This window comes from Magallana gigas, chromosome 7 (assembly GCF_963853765.1).
Source record: "Magallana gigas chromosome 7, xbMagGiga1.1, whole genome shotgun sequence".
Lineage (NCBI taxonomy): Eukaryota > Metazoa > Mollusca > Bivalvia > Ostreida > Ostreidae > Magallana > Magallana gigas.
In genome coordinates, this window is record NC_088859.1 from 10,214,639 (window position 1) to 10,227,687 (window position 13,049).

Sequence of the window (13,049 nt, forward strand, 5' to 3'; positions counted from 1 at the left end):
GTTAAGTGAGGAATCTGTCGAATTTTTTTGAGTTTAGCTTTGAGTTTAGCTTTGGCATACTTATAATTATATCTCCTTTATGTGATCGAATGTAAAAATGACACTAACAAACTGTCAACCATCTCGCAACACGGACCTCTAAAAAGATAGAGGTAACATCAGGTGCCATGGAGGGGTGACCATCCTTTGCTGACCGGTCACACCCGCCGAGTGCTCCTTGTCATGATCGGGTAAAAATTGGAAAGTCCGTAGACAATTAGGTGGTTAATTATGGTCTAACAATTAGTATGAAAAACATGAGTCAGCATGCGACCCAGTGGAAAATTTTATTTGCTAACAAAGTCGTTGTATCGACCATAGAACTTACGAATAGATGACTTCAAACGAAACTGTTGATAGTCCTGTTATAGGCCTATCAACTTTTTTGTCAGTAGTTTACCTCGCCTTAGAAACTGTTCATACAAAGAGCATGCCCTTGTGTATCGAATTAACTGAGAGACAAAAACACCATATGCAGGTGATGAAGGTATATTGCTACATAAGTAAGAAAAGTTGAGTATAGAAAAATTGAAGTCATCGCGTTTATCACAAAGTTTTGTTGTTAGGTTACCATCAATATCCATTTCCAGGAAAATATCCTAATATAAAACAGATGACGCAGACTCAGTGGTATCTTTTATTTCAAGTTCACTGGGATACATCGAGTCCACGTAAGTATGGAAATAACAATTTATTTTTTTCACGTACAAGTTTTTGAATAAAACGTTAATCCGATGTAAATGTTGATATCAACCCCAAAACAGTGCTTAGGTTAGGAGTTTCTGAAAAGGGGGTAGCCAACAGCGAAAATGAAGAGAACTACTCGTCTTCAATAAATCACGAAAAAATAAAGAAAATGGTTCAAAAAGCTGGATACGCAACGAATTCTGTATCTTCAGAAAATTGTAAGGAATGATTTCAAATTATTCAAAATGTTTTGCTAGAAAGTATTATTAACTTAAGAGTCTCCATATAACCCGGTATTTTATCTTTTGAATTTGGGCACTTCCTTTTATAATGCATTTTCTCTAAGGAGATCTGTATCCTTTTAGAATGGAAACGACTAACTCCAACTCATGAAACCTTTATTTCCAATGATTCTAGATATCAAACACACACGTAAAACGGACGATAACTAAATACGTTAACGCTTTAGTTATTCTATAGATGGGCGCAGGTATGAGTCTTTCTAAGAATTGTCGCTAAATTGATTGTAAGACCCTATAGTGCATATGAATGTATCTATAAGTATCATAAACCATAAGACCTAGTGTGATCACGCGATGTGTTCAAAGACACAAAATACGATCAACGTTTGCATGGCAACTTTACAAAAACTTTCTTTATTTCGTTAATTTTGTTTGTTTTTATAACACAATGCTACTTATTATTAACAATGAGCTTGCATGGTACATAGACATATTTTAAAGATAAGCATTCGAGGGAAAAATGAAATAACGGTTAAAAGTTTAAACGTAAAACTTTTTGCTGGAAGAAAAATTACTTATTTATTTTTTAATCGTATGGCACTGCACCACTATTATTTATAAAATTTGTAATAGATATTGTGTTGCCTTCTTAACAAGAACACATTTATTTGATATGAACCGCAAAAAAGTAGGATAAAATAGTAAATCTGTTTGGTTATGTGCTATCGTGGTCAGATTCATAAATACCAATACCAATGATTTTAATTCTGCCTTAGAATATACAGACCTAACACAAGTATTCTTTTTTCCATTAATAACACGCCCAACAAAAATATTGAAATCAAGATCTAGTAATTGGAAGGTGCCTACAGTTTTATGACATTTGGTGACAACAAACAGTGTTCAAAATTACAAGTCCAAAATAAAAATACAAAACAGGAGCGGAGCAGACACAGACCTCTAAAAAAAATGGAGGTAGGATCAGGTGCCATGGAGGAGTAAGTATCATCTGCTGACCGGTCACATCCGCCTTGTGCTCTTTGTTGTAATCGGGAAAAACGGAAAAGTCCGTAGGCAATTGGAAGACGAACTATGGCCATAGGATAGATCTGTTATCATAAACACTTTAGTTTGTCAACATGTTTTTTGTGAATATGTATATTTGTAAAACAAAGAAATTATTTTGTTTATACATAAAATTCGTAAGTACTTATTTAATGATGTTTGATCTAATTTCTTTCAATGATACTTCATAGTAATAGCTTTGTTTACTAAAATGTTATTTTGGTTATAACGATGAAAAATCATGTTTTAAATTGTCATGAGAAAAATGATGCCATATGAGCTGTGTCTTTTTGTCGTTTTAAAAATACATCTATGATAATTTTGAAGGTAGGTGGAACCTTTATAATATTGAAGATTAAAACAAATGATTCATTTGCTACAGAAAAAGATAGTGTGAACTTGTATTGAACTTAAATCAAACCATTGTTTTTTACAAGATTATAGACGACTATTAATAATGTAAATATGCGTAAGAATTACGTTTACACAATATTTAGGATTCAAAAATTATTTTCTTAATACATTTTAATATCTAAATTCAAACCTGTTTTAAGAACATAAAATAACAATAAATAAAGTCAAACTTTGATGTTCAAAATATTTAATTAAATATTAAATAGTAATGAAAAGTTATCCGATTTTAGCCGTTTTACAATATTTCAATTGTTTCTTATTTGTAAAAAATTCTCTATAAAGAACACCTGAGTGTGAACAATTTCGACAAATCTTTGGGTAAACACTTAGAGTTCATTAGCATAAAAAGAACACCTTTGATCTAGATATTTGAAAGTCAAAATAAGCACTAAAATAGTAGGGCTTCAATGTACAAAACGTAGATTTTCGTTCCTAATAGTGGAATTTTAACGTCCCTGAAAAAACTTTAGCCAAGGTTTTGTATTGACTTTTTTGTGTTAAAACCATTATGACGACAAGATCAATTTAATAATTTTTTTTCCCATTCAAACTATTCAATTTGACATCATTAAAGAGGGGGCCAAGAGCGTGTTTAGTGCCGTTTATGGAGAGACGATCGACATTCTAGATATATTTCACTGGTCAAAAATGGACAAAACTCAATTGTTTATCATTTCATTTATGATTCATTGGAAATGACAGCTTGAAACACAATTTTTTATTGTGTGAACCAAACATGTAAACCCCGATACATCCAATCAAACACAGCTATTGCTATAAAGCATCATTGAAAGAATTCAATTATAATTGATACAAGCTAGTATATAAACTAATGATTTTTTTCATTATTGTTTTAGATGTAGATTGTTTTGGAATTTATAATATTTAAAGAGTAGATACCTTTAAAACTAAATCAAACTAGCACATTAGAGATTGTAAAGCTGATTAGGGTAGTTTCAATGACATTGTCAGAAATTTCACACTGTGAAGTATCACAAGTGATCGTCAATTCTTTATTGATGTTATAGTACTTAACACTTACTCTTTGAAGATCTTTGTGAATATCATTGATTTTGCCGATAATACGCATTTGAAAATGACCTTGACATTATGAGGACTTATCTGCATTTCAGCAGTGTTTGTCCCATCTTTGCAAGAGTTTAACTTTTCGTGTTTTGGATATACGTTTGCTTTGTATATACTGTGATAAGTGCCAGTTTCTTCAATTTTCTTTATACTTTCACCATGTCAGTAAATATCTACATGCTTGTGTCTTTAACGATTACATCTGCAATTAAAAGTCCGACAAGTCTAAATGTAAATGTACAATGTTCAGTGTGGTTATTGTATTTTTAATTGTCTGTCATATCATGAGACCATCCTGCCTAAGTTTTTAGATTTCCTATTACATCACGATGCTTGCATATTTATCTATCACATCACGATTTTGTCCTGTCAAAGCTTGTAGATTTCTTATCACCTCACGATTCTGTCCTGTCAAAGCTTGTAGATTTCCTATCACATCACAATTCTGTCCTGTAAACGCTTGTAGATTTTCTTTCACATCACGCGTCTATTTTGTCAAAGCTTGTTGACAGGGTTGATATCTATTTATTTCACAATATCAAACAAATTAATCTTTTTATCGTAATATATCTGTTTTTACTAATAGTAATAGATTTGTAAATTTCAGTCTTTTCGGATATTCTACCAAAAAAATAGAACAATCGACATATTGTTTTAATCTACCAGTATCTACACATGCATCGCCATGAATATTAGAGTATTCACAAGTTTTAAAAAGAGTGTAATCGGTCCGCGGAATTTCGTCTAGACATTACTACAGAACATTTCCGATGCAGGTTTAATAATTAACTTGTTGAAGCAGATGCTAATTTCTTATCTAGTTGCATGTTGCTGAACTATTATGTCATGTTATAAGGTTTTAAAATTGCAGGCGGACAAACTAACCGATAACGACAGGGGGAGATTACCAAAACATGTTAAAGTTTTGTTCATATTCAGAATGCCTTCTGAAAACTAAAAAAAACTACAATATGAAGATAGTCATTGAACGAGTCAAGGATAAGTTTCCACATGTATTAATTAAATGAGTCTTATTTCAGGTTTCAATGAAAGTTATAGTTAGATATATCAAGAATTGTACAACCCATTGTTGATAGAGTTACCTTGATTAAATTTTGCAGTATTATATTAAACGACTATGATGCAGATATATTTTTTTTCAAAGGAGAAATGTGTGTTTCTTGTAGAATAAATACAGTTTTGTGCGCACTCGGATATTAGTTGACACATCGTAACTCTAAAAAAATATTACTAAAACTAATTAACAGCGCTAGTCAATGATCGTCATTTTTTCCTGGTCTCTTTTCAGGACACTTTGTCATTGTTTTATGGCAACACTTATTTCCCGATCGTATAAAAATCCGAAGTTTGAGTTAAATAATGGCTTTACACATAAACTAAGACATATTTATTAAAGTGATTATCAAACGAAGCATATCTATTGATGATTAAGATATTTCAGCATTGCAGTTAAGGTAAACCATTTTCTAAAATTAGATGTAAAGTCACGACATGTATCATGCTTGATGTCCGAAAGAAAATCGGATATTAAAACCCATGAATAAGTACAAAAACACGATGATCATCATAAAATTTCCATCACCGCTGAAATGAAGATTGACGGGCTTACATTGTAATAAAAAAAATCATTGAATTTAAAATATGCATCAAATAGGCAAACATTATCCCCCAATCAAATAAGGACAACCTGATATCAAATTGCAATATTTCATATTATATTTTGGAGCAATAAATACCTTTTAATCAACATTTTAAAAAAGTTTGTAAAAATAAATAGTCGTTTCATTTTGAACCACACCCTGTAACTGGTCAGTTTATAATAGTTTTCGGCATTTGCAGCAGCAATGTTACAAAAAAAACCTACATGCTACAATGGAAACATTGTGAAGAGCTGAACAAGTTCCAGAAGTTTAAGTTTCTAAAAAGTGTTGTTTATAACTTCCTCATTACACTTCTCATAAATTGTACAAAGTAGCAACAGCGGTCTTGGGCCCTCTCCAACGTTCCCGGTTATGGTTTTGGAGAAAAAGCACGATTTTTTTTGTCCCAAGAAGGCTTACATTTTAAATTTTTTGGAAATGGTAAAAAATAAGATATAATCAGAGAGAGAGCTCAAACAGTCTTTTGTAATTTTTTGAGATTATATTTTATATTTTCAAGTTGTTGGACTCATAAGTATCTCATAAGTCATTTAGATCTAGTTTAAAATTCGGTTAAATTTTCAGAAATGTTGCAGATCATTCATTTCACTATAGTCTAGTTAGCTATCCACAAAAATGGAAAACTACGAGAATTCGTATTACTGAATACCGGTATACCAATACGTTGTAATTCTGTTTAAATCCTGTCACTGCGATTTGACATTTAACAGTTGTATTTTTCTAGTTATTTATATAGATATTGAGATCAATATGTCGCTGGATTATTAAATATTATTCTCTAGTTGGCTCATTTTCAACACATTTGTGAATCATAAAACTTTTTACTCATTTGAACATGACTTATAATTTTCTACACCGGAATCACGGAAGCTGAGCTGTCAACAAATTAACAGGCACACATACCTTGTACTTTGACTCTTGGTAATTTTGTCCTTAATCTAATATTTAGTGAAGGAAAATCCAAATAATTTACCTTTACAACTTGGGCATTTTCCATATTAATACAGAGGTCTTCATCTTTAAAAAAGATAAATGTAGTCTAAAAATGGTCATGACCATCTTGTCCTTTTAAATATTTAGAAAATGTTCAAAACGCTAATGTCAGTTTTAGAGTATTTATCATTCAAAAAACCTTCGTCTCTCACTATATTTGGCAGTGTGTCAACAAATACTATATAAATGAGGTAAAAAAGATAACAGATCTTTCGTTATGTAATAATGCTAATGTAGCAAGGGACAGTTTCGGATAAAGTATCCGTCAATATTTTTGTAATATTGAGAGTTGCTGTACTTGAAGGCTTATGAGTATTGCTAAAGTTCATGAAATGATTTTTAATGATTATCATTAGTTAGAGGGGTGTCTCTTGTTGAAATTGATATGCAATATGTAGGCCCCATATGTTAGATACATGAGAATCAGAGGTAAAATGCGAAACCTGCGGCTATGACAGTTGTGTTGACTTTTCACAGTGAAATTGCAAGTTACAGACGGGAGGTAAAATAACACAAAAAGTAGGTGGATGGGATATTGTAAACTATATATAACTGGTAAGTTTCTGACATGTGATAGTGCAACATGCACGCAGTACGGAAGGTCAACCCTCTGCAGGGAATTAGCTGGGGGAGATCTAAAAAGCTGAAAAATCATGAAAAATTAGCAAAATATGAAAGGGTCAAAATCTCATAAAACCAGTATGTAGAGAATTTTACAAGTTTTGACTAGTAATTTTCTTCCGAAATTGGTGATTAGCCTTATAAAGAGTGAATTAAAGGTATTTGTGCTGAATGCATCCCTTGGCTACTATGACTTGTATCAAAAAAACTGTCCTGTGCCACCTAAATAGCTCTATTTGATAGGTACGTATCATTAAAATATATGATAACATAGTGCCGCTATTTAACAGGTACGATAATTACCTACGCTTCAAAGAAAAAAATTAACTTACTGATCTTGATTGGTAGGTATTGCTCTACTTGTTGAAAAATCATCTACCATCATACCACTGGAACCGCACCCTACCCACCCCCTCCCCCGGACCCCCCGATAAAAAAACAAAACAAAAAAAAAAAATTAAAAAAAAAAAAACAAACAAAAAAACAACGCAAAATGACCTTCTTATCAAGGGTTTTTAAATTATCACAAGTATATACGCCCAACTCTGTTATTTTTTTTATTTTTTGAAATTTACTTTGCAATTCGCTACTATCCAATGTTATATTTTTGAAGTGTGTAACATAATCTACTGTTAAAGTTTTCTGTATCGTTCTAAATGTGTTATCATTATTCTTTGTTGGACCTTATAAATAGATTAAATTAGATTTTCAAATATGACAGGATACACGTAATACCCAGTAGATTAATAGTTTTTTGAAGTTAAAGTAAAATATCTCTTTGATTATATATGTATTTTATTTCTTATTTTCCCGCAACACTAAAAATGTGAGCCTTTTTGGATAAATACTTTTCTTTTCCTCCTGAAACCGGCAATATTTTATTCAGCGAGGGTGAGAGGGGGCCAAAATCAATTTTGCTATTCTCTATTATAAACAACACTGAATCGACAAATCAATGCACTTCTGAAACTGACTTAGCTCTTAGCAACGTACATGTATGTATTGTAGCATATGTAATGCAGTTGTTTAAGTTTAACATTACTGCTCAAAATACCTCATAGAATAGGCAGTTAATGTGTGTGTATTAATATGTAAAGACCATTTATTTTTATCAACTTGTCAAAAGTCTTTTTTGATCCCCAAAATAATACAAATATAGCTATTTGATATTAAATGTTGTTTGTTGTCCTTAGTTGATGAATTTCGATACAAGAATCATTTACAAAATTTCATAAATTCAATTTAGTTGTATTTATATACACTTTTATTTGATCGTACTGATAAAATTTATGCATGTCTTTAGCCAAAAGTAAAATTATTCTAATACCCTTAACGGACATTTGTCAGTCTGTGGACCATGTATATTTTTTGTAGTTTCAGATACGAAGTTTTGGAAGGTGAATTCACTCAAAATAGCATTTATATTTGAGATTTCAACCAACCCTTTAATTCTACACTGTAACCTATGTTGTGCATTATACAACGTAAAAATAAATAAATCAGTTAATCGTCAGTAAAACACACTGCATTGACTTTGTTACTTAAGCGTCTTACCTTCTTTGGATGAAAACTGCAGTATGTATATGTGAAAGTCCTCTATTTACTCGTGCAGTCTTTGAAAGATATCAAGCCTGGACATAGGCGTTAGTTGCACAAATATTGCTAAGCATTACATAAGGAATATTAAGTAGCATGTGTATATAGATTTAATTTTCTCGAAAGCTTTTCTGCGACGAAAATGATACGCATTTCTTGCAAATTAGAATTATAATGTAGTGATCCACGTGGTATAGTTGTTATTGATTACAAACCTCAGGTAATATTTCAAATATAGACCTGAATAAAACATATCTACTTTACTTTGCTTCCAAAAGTATAAGAATTAAAATAAATGCTTTAACTATCTAGTTATATTCTTCTTAAATATAAGTTCAAAAACACTCCAATTTTGAACAAATTTGATTTTTGTTTTATAATTTGCCTTAAGATATCTTTGGTTCACTTTTGCTTAATAACTCAATAGCTTTTAGTATCTTAGGGTTCAAGCCATGTTAACATAAAAGTATCAAACAATTCTTAATTCTTTTCCTTAAACGCCCATTCTAGCTTATCAGGTTTCAATACATAGCTAGTACAACCACCCAGATAATAATATCGTTTAAAAATTTACGAGGTATACCGAATGACTTTTGAATGAAAAAAAAAAGATTTAATACTTCCCATTATAAATCTCTGTAGGACTTGTTTTTTTTCATGTGAAATTTTCCATTGGCAAGTGAAACATGATAATGTTTCAATGAAGATACCTAGGATATTTTCCCTTTCATCGATTTAGTTATACCCCTGTCTCATGAATATACAATTATTTAAAAGAAATTGCCTATATGTGAAGGAAACTATAACTTTGGACAAACTATAGACGTTGATAGATTACCACTTAGTATCAAATTGCGGTATATACCTTTGGCAAAATAGTTCGCAGCAACCAATGTCGGGATTCTGTCTTTAAATCTTTAATATGAGAGAAGTAAAAAGACATGTTTGCAGCAAGAAAATGTATTAATGAGGCTAAAAAAATATGATTTGCTGTACTTATTCGAATAGAAAATTATTAAACACCCCCAAAAATCTAACATCATAAATGAAAAAAAATAAGTCATTTAATATATGTACACGCAAACTGAATTATGTCATGTACAAATGAGAGTAATCCTGAAAAAAGCTAGATTATTTCTGCCTCTAAACACTGTAATGTAATTCATTAACAGTACATGGTCATGGTATAAGCAATAAGACGTTTTGAAAACAATAAAAAAAAACATTTTAAAGATGCTTGCATTCTTGCGAATAAAAAAGCCATTTTATCTGTTTGTTTAATTAATTAATACAGTTATGCGAAGTTTTTCTTATAAGAAGTTGAAAAGGAAGAAAAAATTCCATACACACGTATTGATGATATTCAAAATTATAAATGAGTAGTACGAGGGCATGAGATTGTTTTCATATAATTTTATGGCTAAGTATAAACTTGTCCTGCATATATCAAGACACAAAGCTGTTACTGAATCCATGAAGTTTTTATACATATCTGTTGAAAACATATATGGGCACAAAACCGTTGCTTTAAGTTGCTTTTAGTTAGAACATGTAACTTATGTTATCATTATTATTGCTATTTTATAGCATCAAAAACCTTAAAGCCTTCTTGTGGTTTTCTTCAATACTTCAATACTGGCAACGTAATAATCGTATGCAAATAAGTGTGAAATTTTGGATTAATTATTCTTTAGTAAATGATCATTACCGCTTCATGTATGCAATAAAAACTGCTTTAAACTGCTTTTAACCTATTTTTATAAAACGCTAAAAATTAAATCAGAAAGTTAAGCAGGATTTAGCTTTATTATTTTCCATACATTTTATATTGGTCATGCACAATATGGTAGATGGTACTAAAGGTTGAGTAATCGTAAATGAAATTACAAGCTAAAGTTTTTAAGGAGGCAGGCTCGTCAACAAATTGACCTTCAGATCAACCAATAAATTAGACAAATGGCATTTAAGCAATAAACTCACATTTAGTGAAGAAAAAAGCTAAATAGTTTAGCATTAAATTCTGGTCATTTCTCCTTATACAGGAAACTTTTTCAGTCTAAAAATGACAACTATCAAAACCGCTAGATCTTAAGAATTATATAAAAGCGTTCAAAAAATGGGGCAAACATTTGAAGACCCAATCAAAGCTTAGTTTCAGCCATGTTAGATACTTTTTTGGGGTCTATAATATGAATAATGATGTCAAAAAACCTTCAAAAAAAAGATTTAAAGTGATATGGGACATCCGTCGATATTAAAGTAGATTTAAGTATCTTTAAGAACATTATAATTGAAATACTTTCACCAGTTTACAATGTTTTAGTTTTACAATATTTAATTAAAAAAATTACGTTTTAAAATTTTTTGGAAAGGTCAATTTTTCAAACTCCCCAGCGGGATTCGAGCACATGACTAGATTAGTAGTTAACCATCTACAGCACTGCGCTACGATGTAAGGTAAAATTTTGGGAAGAACACTATTTATAAATTTACAATTGATTTTATTGTTTATTTCGATGAATAGTACGTCACAACATGGAGTTGTCCCATACAACCTAAAGTTTTAAGGTTTATGTGTATTATCAATTACCTAAAAATTGCTTTACACTCTCCAATAAATTAAGACAGCAAATTTTGTATACTTGTGTGATGTTTATAACTACACAAAGGTTCTTCGGATGTTTATTCAAAAATATGAAAAAATCTAAAAATAGGATTTTCTGAACACCTCCGGACCAGCTTGTCAGGTTTCAATACACGGCTAAAAATGAAAAAAAAACTCTCTGGGGATATTGCATAGCAAACGACATAAAAGTACCCCAATATTCCTTAATAAGTAAAGATGTCAGCATTTCCCTTTGGAAATCTCCGAAAGAATTTTTCTTTCCTTCCTGTGAATGTCTCCGGATAAAACGAAAAGACAGATGATTTTTCATTGAAAAATATCTTTGAATTATTTCCTTGTATCAAATTTTATCAATTGTATTTAATTTGCGTTATTTTAATTTCATTGAATTCGTCATATTTTGTTGGAACAATAACTTTGAACATATAATAGTTATATTATATTGTTGTTTTAAAAAAAATCAGTATTGTTTTATTGCTTTGTCATAAAGAAGGAAATCCACCACAAGAAAATCCGAAGAAAATGAAGTTCGTTGAGTATCACAATTCTAAGCAAATACCTAGTCAAGCATATGTTCAACGGAAAAAAAGATAGTCTTTAACTTATCATATCTCCATAGTAACATAAAAGTTTTCTTAATTGTTTTGTTAGGTACTTTTGTTAGGTACTTTTGTGGTTTTGAATTTCTAAGCGTGTTTTACTTTTACTGGTTTTTGTTATTATAAAATCATTTTCTTTATGAGAAAAAATAGCATTTTGAAAAGAAAAATGTTTACATTATCACGATTTCTTTATTGTTATTTGTGTAGTTTTTGGAAATCAGGTCTTCCAACATTTTTTTAAAAATTTCTATGGGTACCAATTGCGCGAATTGTTAGCAGACCTTTCCATGTATTCATATGAAGCAAAATTTATCCAAAAACTTGCACGTGAAAAAAAAAATATATCACACGCTGTGGCTTACAGCTCGACATTAAGGTATATCGAAGACACATTATCAAATAATACTTTTTACTTCCATACTTACGTCGTCTCGATATATCCCAGTGAACTTGAAAATAAGATACCACATGGTCTGAGGTCTGCGTCATCTGTTTTATATTTTTTTTACTGGAGAGAGACATTGATGGTAACATAACAACAAAATTTTATGATAAACGTCATGATTTTAATTTTCCTATAGTCAACTTTCCTTACTAATGTAGCAATATACCTTCATCACCTGCATATGGAGCTTTCAATAATTTCAATACGCAAGGGCATGCTCTACGTATGATCAGCTTTTAGGTGAAGCAAGCCAGTGACAAACAAATTGATAAAAAGGACTATCAACAGCCTCGATCAAATTACAACAACCTTGTCAGCAAATATAATATATCGCTGGGTCAAATGCTGACTAATTTTTTTTATCCTTATTGTTAGACCAAAATTATTTAATTGCCTTCGGATTTTTCTGTTTTCCGGATTGCGACAAAGAGAACACAGCGGGTGTGACCGGTAAACAGAAAAACTTACTCCTCCATATTCTAAAGGTTTATGTTTGGTCTACTCCTGTTTTGTATTTTTCCTTTGGACTTTTGATTTTGAACGCTGTTTGTTATCCCCACATGTCATATTAATTTTAAGGGACTTGGCGCAGTTTGAGCCCAAAATTTTCAAAATATATTTTTTCACTATTTTTGTCTAGAATTGTTTATATAGATGTTTTCAATGGTTTGACAAAATCTGAAAGTCAAATATCGAGTTACAAGCGAGTTACAGAGGTTAGAATTCATTGATTTGTAAACAAAGTTCAAGTCCTGTTAATATTTACATATTTGTTGTACTGGTATAAATTTCAATGTAATGTTGCTGTTTGTTGTGATGCAATTATCTATGAACCCAGTGAATCAGTCTATCTTGTTTCCACAAGTTATTTTGATAAAGAAATGGTAATTTCTTTACTTTACAGTATTTGTAAACAAATATAAGACTCGAGCTTTGTTTACATAACAACGA